We start from the raw sequence: 7,212 nt of genomic DNA, 5'->3' as shown, positions 1-7,212 counted from the left end.
TGAGGGACGCTCATAGTCCAGAATAAAAAGTTAATTATTCTTTGTAATATTCATTCTATGAATATAAATTCTTTCAAGGAATATAAGAATTTATTTATCCTGATGCCTCATAAGAGTCTCAGACATTGATGAATCAAATAATATATTCTTAGCCAATGACAAAAGAGATAATGGTGGAATGTTTCATACCATTGAGTAAGAAATGTGTTTAGTTTGTGTTATAAATTTCTAAAATTGTAAATTGTATGTAATTGTTTTATTGAACATAAAGATATATTTATAATTTGTCATAATATTAAGGTTCATGTCTCAACCACCGACGTAAATAATAGGTCGGTGGTCTCAACCTGTATAAATAAATACAAATTATAGCAACTCTTTGGTTCCAGCAAAAATGTTGTTCTTCTCCAAAGTGTATAGAAAATAAAAAATGAAATAAGTCCATTTCTTTTTTTGATTTTAAACCATAGTTATTTAATATAGTTTTGCTTATATAGATTGTTTTTATAAATTTTTTAGTCAATTTCATTAACAGTGTGATTGTTGAACCTAATGTGTTACATGAATTTTGTTCATCGTAATAAGCAATTAGATCATTGTGTCCGTGAAATGTTGGTATCAATACGATTCTACGAGTTAGTATTCTTTGAGATGATTTTGGTGGAAAATAAATATAATATCAAATGCACTCATTATTATCAGCTACATAAGATGATGAGTTTTTCGGGGTGCAAACTTTAAAAAAAAAAAGCTCAGAATTTATGAACAAACCACATTCATTAGTTATAATATGTAAAAAAATTCAAACTATTATCAATATACATATATTATTATATTCAAAATATTATCATGTTTACGTAATTTACTTTCCGATTAAATTAAAGCCAGTTAGTATGGCCTGCAAAATGATGTCTTAATCTAATTTTGGGTAATACTTGAAGACTTTTGAGAATCCTGACATAAACCTTACTGTCCATCAAAAATCTGTCCCTCTATTCCCTAGTTCTATTATATATTATTAAATGTATTAAAAATGTTATTACATCGTCAATTTTTTTTTAGCAATGTTATCTAGGTATATAATTTTAATTTGCTTCATCAATGGACATTTCTATCATTGATATTTCTATTTATCTATAGTATTTACTTGTGAAGTCTTAATTTTAAAATAAAATAAAAAAAGATATGGCTGAAACCATAAAAAAAGATAAAAAATATAGAGTGCTTACTTGAGGAAAAAATTGAAGGGAGAGACATCTGATGAATACAAACAGCAAAACGATCAACACATTCAAATATTATATATACTTTTGTCTTACTAAATAATGTGATTTTAGAGGCCTAATGGATAATGAGAATGTTCAACATAGTTCAAATTTTCATCTTTTCTGCCAAGTATAAATATGAAATCTGGAAAATACGAAAAAGTTCGTTGTTATTGTTATATTAATTCATCAATCTCAATTTTCACTCTTAGGAAGGAGTATGGATCTCTTAAAGGAATCTCCACGATTGGTGTTTAAATTCGCCTTGAATCGCATGAACCCTATAACAACATTATGAAGTACATTTTCATAATTTTTTTTTTCTTATAAACTCCTAATATTCTCGTTTGTTGTCGTAAATACTTATTTTAACAAAATATGTTTTAGAATATCTAAGATAAATAAACATGTAATCAATGAAGTATCATTTGTTCTACAAAATATTAAATAATAATAAAATTAAGTCTTTCAACATATTATTGATATTTTTCAAATTATTGATTCTTAAACTGAATACGATGAAGCAACTATCAAATATACTGCTATCTTGATTTCAGAATGTCTCTTTTTGTCCTATTTTTCAACACCCCCAAGGATTCCATAGTACTGAATAGGGAATAGGTATGAGTAATGACCATATTTACAGTTGGTCTTTTTTCAATCATGTTATCAGAATTCATTTTTTAGTACTGATTCGTCGATGGGACTCCACTTTTTTTAAGTGCATCGGAAAGTCGAAAATGGGGCGAACTGCTCCATCAACAACTTACAAGAGTGCACTTAACTTTATGCTTAATGATGTCAGAGCCCTTGAAGTGCTTAAAATATATCCTTCACCATTTGGTTTGTTTCCAATCTTGGCGACGGCTTTAGAAGCACTGGATTTTAGGACATCTGAAAATAGATGGGAATATTAAATTATGTAACAGCTAACAAGGATGCCAAAACATATGATTGTTTCATAAAATTATGGAAATACTTATGGAAAAAAGTTTATTTTCACATAATTGTGGTTAAGTTCACATTTCTTCCACAATTTACTAGCAAGATCGTGCTCTAGGGATCTAGAAAAAGTCGGTGCTCTTGAAGTACAATTGAATGCAATACAAGCAGTCATTGATTGAACTTTACGAATAAAAAAATAAGAATGCATCAAGTTCCAATGATATCCACTACGATAAACATTGAAACTTAGAAGGTTATTTTATCACTAATTATTAATTTATTAAGATTTTCAGAAATATTATTGGTAGGCGAATGTTGACATAATAACTGAAACATTTTATCCTTATGATTCTTTTTTGTTAATCAGCTGAACGCTTCAATAAATTATCCTCGCCATTCTAATGAGCAAGCACTCTATACTTTATATCTCTATCGCTAAAATCTTTACTTATTATTGTTATTTTAGCCATAAAACCTGAAAAAGATCTTTAAAATTTTCCGTTGAAGAAGGTTTGGCCTTTAAAGCCTTTTTTTTAAATCACGGGTTGTTTTTTTTTGTGTGTGTTTTTGTAATGTCACATCTATATTCCACATATTAAAACGTATCTACAAGAATATAGTTATAACAAAGTTAATAGAAATATTTCTATTAACCTTGAGTTATAATTTGTTTCATCAAATAAATATTTACTATTGGAAGGTAACAAAAAAATAAAAACAATACAAGTGCTTTATCTTGTTTTTATTAAGTACCGGATTTATAAGTAAATACTATCGATAAATAGAAATATCATCATCATATTAATGTAACATGTAAAAAAAGGAAACAATAACACAATATCTCAATAATAAGATAAATATATATAAAAAATCAAAACACCAACGGAAGCAACGGGTCAACATCAATGACAATTATTTAATTAATTGGTTTTATATGGGTGAGTATCGTTCTATGAAACTAGAAATTATGTAAAAACTAAAATGTATTTTGTTGTTTAATACAACTAGGTCATGGAGTAGGGAGATCATACCGACATCCTATTACATCAAGTCGAAATCGAATCATCGGAGGCATTCTCTTTGAGCTCCCTCGTCGCCGCCGTCACAAATCCTTTGTTTAAATTCATTCTCTTAGCCATCGCCGCAACTACCATCATATGAAATTTAACAATGCATTTATTGGATAATGCATACCTCTCATTATCTACTATTAGACCCTACTTTATCTGAGACTCTGATAGTTTTTCCCCAATAAATGCATCCACGCTCTTCTTAAGGGAAGTGAAGTGTTTTTTAATGCGTTTACATTATCCTAGAAAGTGACCAACTGATTTCTATGGAGTTGTAATTGTAAGTCCCTAGTTCTGATCATTACTACAAATATTCTGGTCCTCGTCAACAATAAGAATAGTTTTATTTGAGTGTAAGTCCTTCAGGATTCCGGTTTGAGCAAGAGTAAACATGAATGACTGTACATACATTAGTATTTTGTATTTATCTATTATTTCTTTGCAATTTGAGTGATTAAAAATATACGCTCTTCTTAAGTGAAGTGAAGTGTTTTTTAATGCGTTTAAATTCTCCTAGAAAGTGACCAACTGATTTCTATGGAGTTGTAATTGTAAGTCCCTAGTTCTGATCATTACTACAAATATTCTGGTCCTCGTCTACAATAAGGATAGTTTTATTTGAGTGTAAGTCCTTCAGGATTCCGGTTTGAGCAAGAGTAAACATGAATGACTGTACATACATTAGTATTTTGTATTTATCTATTATTTTTTTGCAATTTGAGTGATTAAAAATATATATCTGGCAGAGTGTAAATTAATTTTAGTTAATGTCCAATATTAGTATTTGATGCCTGAAGTGATAATACCTGTGGGGATATATATAAAATGTAATGATAAAAAGTTCTTAAATAAATCTTTCAAGGGCGGACTGAGAATTAATTATATTTTTCCTTAATGCTTTTGAAGAGGATGTAATATTACCTATATATTTATAAAACCTAATTTTCTGATTTATAAAACATAAATACAAAACTAAAGTTAGGCAAAAGGAAAAATTTACATGATTTGTAAAGTCAATTTAATTAAATTAAAGAATTTGAGTTTGATTATTATAGTTACGAACCATGGTCATTTGACTGTTTCGTGTATAGGGTAATTTAATCTTTATTTTGCAAAAAAGTAGTTTTTAATCACATATACATAAAAACAAAAAATGTGGTAAGTGAAGTATTAAAATACAAAAGCTATTTGTCAGATCTCTCAAGTCATATAAAGTTTGAAAAATTACTTTTTTGGGATACTTATAAGAATAGAAGTATTTTCAATTATTTATATATACAAGTTGAATTAAAGCTTTTATCTGATTATAAATTGGAATAATCGAGCAACGAATGAAGGAAAAATAAGGATAAATTTGCATTTTTTGTGAATAACCCATAGATAAATACAGATTATTTGAGGGTGCTGTTTTCCCTTTATTTCATGCTAGTTGCTGCAAAGGGAACTTATTGATATCTTGCGAGTGGCGGTTGTTTGTCAGGGCACATGCGCAGGTAAGACGTGTGTTGTTTCGCCAACAAACCAGAAGTGTTTGATGTCAGTTAAAAAAATGGCATCAATCAACGAAGTTTTATTTCACATTTGTAGAAAAGGCGGAGTGGCCTTGTTGCCATCAGCGTCGGACTAAATAATGTAGACAAGACAAGCAGGATAACATATTTGGCTAAAAGAAAACGGTTGACCCTCCTACGTACACATCTAATTATTTATGTATTATGATATAAAGCAGGAGTCTGATAAAATAAATGCATATTATACATTTTCTTAATGTCATATGTTATCTTTAACAAGCTCCACAAAATGAATAAGTAATGTTGGATTGTTATAAAGTATCTTGGCTTCAAATACCAGGCATATTTTTCAAATTCAAGGTTGTATTTTTTATTTTCTAGTAACATAGGTGTGGACTTGTAAATTACATATTTACTATAAACGAAAGTTTTATTACTTATTAGTTACTAAAGGAATTGAATAATTTCTAATAAAAAGGATAAATAATCTATGCAACAAACAGCATTTTCCCCCGTCGGCTAAAAACCAAATTGATTATTATTTAAATCATAGAACACTAAAATGACAATGAAAATTGTCAAATTGCTGTAGGTCAGGTCTTTAAAGCTTTTTTTTAATAACTTTTTGATTATCATTTGAATTCAGACCCATATTTTGAAGTAAAATGACTCTATAGATGAAAATTAAGGATAATAAACATTTATAAAAAATAATTCCGCATTAAAAAAACATATTTATTAAGTTATCTCAAATAAAGCTCCTAAAAAATGGGTATAAATATTAAAAAGATTCTAATATAATGAAAGATCAAATTTGAATCCTAATATTTTTTCAAATTTATTTTTTTCAATTGCTTTATATTATAGCTAAAACTATACTTAACTAAAAATGAACAACTAAGACTTAAATCAGACGATTTTTTTATATAACTAAGATTAAGTATTGAGCAAGGCCATAACCATTTTAAGTCCAAAATATCCCTTGGATGTTTTTTTTACCCGTAAAAGTTCGACTACTCGAAGCCACTTTGGGTCTTCGATCTTTTCAGATAATCATCGGGTGTATTAAAACTATTTCCTGGGGAATTAAAAACTAATATCTCGAGGTTGTGTTGACCGATTTAAGAACTTTGTAAGGGGGATGATAGCTAAGAGTTTAAGGTGTATATCATTATTGCTTGTATTTGTTTGGCTGTTTCACAACTGTGGAGCAAGGAATATCGTAAAAGTTGCAACATTGCTTAGTGCGGGAGTTACAAAATAGGAAATTGTCAAGCCGACCAGTGGAGATCCCCAAGACCGTTTAGCTCTGAACAGGAAGCCTAGAGGTAGTTGCCCCATAAAAAAGTGATCATTTCTGATCAAAGCGATCGTCATAGCTGCACACCTCCAAAATGATCAAAACCTATCTCCAGAAGAACATGGCTTTTTGGCAAAAGACAATGTGGTCACCATTCTGAACAGACGAGAAACTGCTGGACTTTGCATTCTGAGTACATTTGAAAAGCAAAGTTTGTGGCAAACGCCACCCAAGTACTCAAAAAGCAAAGTCAAGGAGATTTGGGACAATATGGACAAGGAATTGGTGAGGAGGCTATCCCTTCAAGCCCAGGTTGGAGGCCATCATTAAGGTTAATGGAGCTCATATACTTAAACAGTATGTAAAAAAGTACCGAAATAAAGAATTGTTTAACAATATTCGACTCATAAAGTACATAGTTCTTGATTAAGTTCGAGTTTCCAAATCGGGAAATAGTTTGATACATCCGTTATACCGTACCCGAGTACTTCAGATCCGGTTCCAAGACCCGTACTATCTGTACTCTAGATATGTTTAATGTAAGTCTCCTAACCCCCCCCCCCTATTTGGAACTTAATATTCAAATGGTACAATATGTATATTTATACCACTGACCTCATTGTGATATCTATAAATCTTTGTACACGTATACACAAAGTCTCTTTATTACAAAGTAAAATCTTTTGTCCTCTAAGATTGATTGCTTTATTTCACAACATAAAAGAGAATTTGAATATTCATTTGTATTATTGTGTTTTCACATAAGTACATTCATATTTGTACTATTGTATAAAAAGGCATTTTGTGCGTGAATACAAATAATCACCAATGAAAAACTTAATTTGTGGACAGTTGTGTCATCGATTTAACTAAAAATAAACTTTTTTTCACTATTTCATTATTGCAAATAACGAATTTTTAAATTAGTTTTACTTTTGATAAAATTATTAAAATCGAGGTGACAGGAAATTAATGATATATATTAAAGACTTAATATACTCTATGTACTATAACCATCCCTGGATAATGGAACGACGCAGCTCAGTGGACAACGCCCTCGGAAGAAATTAACGTCTTTAATTCTCCGTTAGTCAACATTCTTTTTTGACACAGTTAGCAAA

General features: G+C 29.6%; 1 long non-coding RNA gene across 1 annotated transcript; it reads left to right on the top strand.

The window, feature by feature from the left end:
* The first annotated feature begins 3,001 nt into the window (after positions 1 to 3,001).
* LOC121118573 (uncharacterized) lies at positions 3,002 to 3,762 on the top strand. The gene is made up of 2 exons (XR_005864499.1): positions 3,002 to 3,148; positions 3,219 to 3,762. It is a non-coding gene; the product is annotated as an uncharacterized lncRNA (long non-coding RNA).
* The last annotated feature ends 3,450 nt before the right edge of the window (positions 3,763 to 7,212 follow it).

The sequence above is a fragment of the Lepeophtheirus salmonis genome, chromosome 5 (genome assembly GCF_016086655.4).
Source record: "Lepeophtheirus salmonis chromosome 5, UVic_Lsal_1.4, whole genome shotgun sequence".
Lineage (NCBI taxonomy): Eukaryota > Metazoa > Arthropoda > Copepoda > Siphonostomatoida > Caligidae > Lepeophtheirus > Lepeophtheirus salmonis.
The sequence above is the reverse complement of the archived record's forward strand: the minus strand, read 5'-3'. Positions and strand labels throughout refer to the sequence as shown.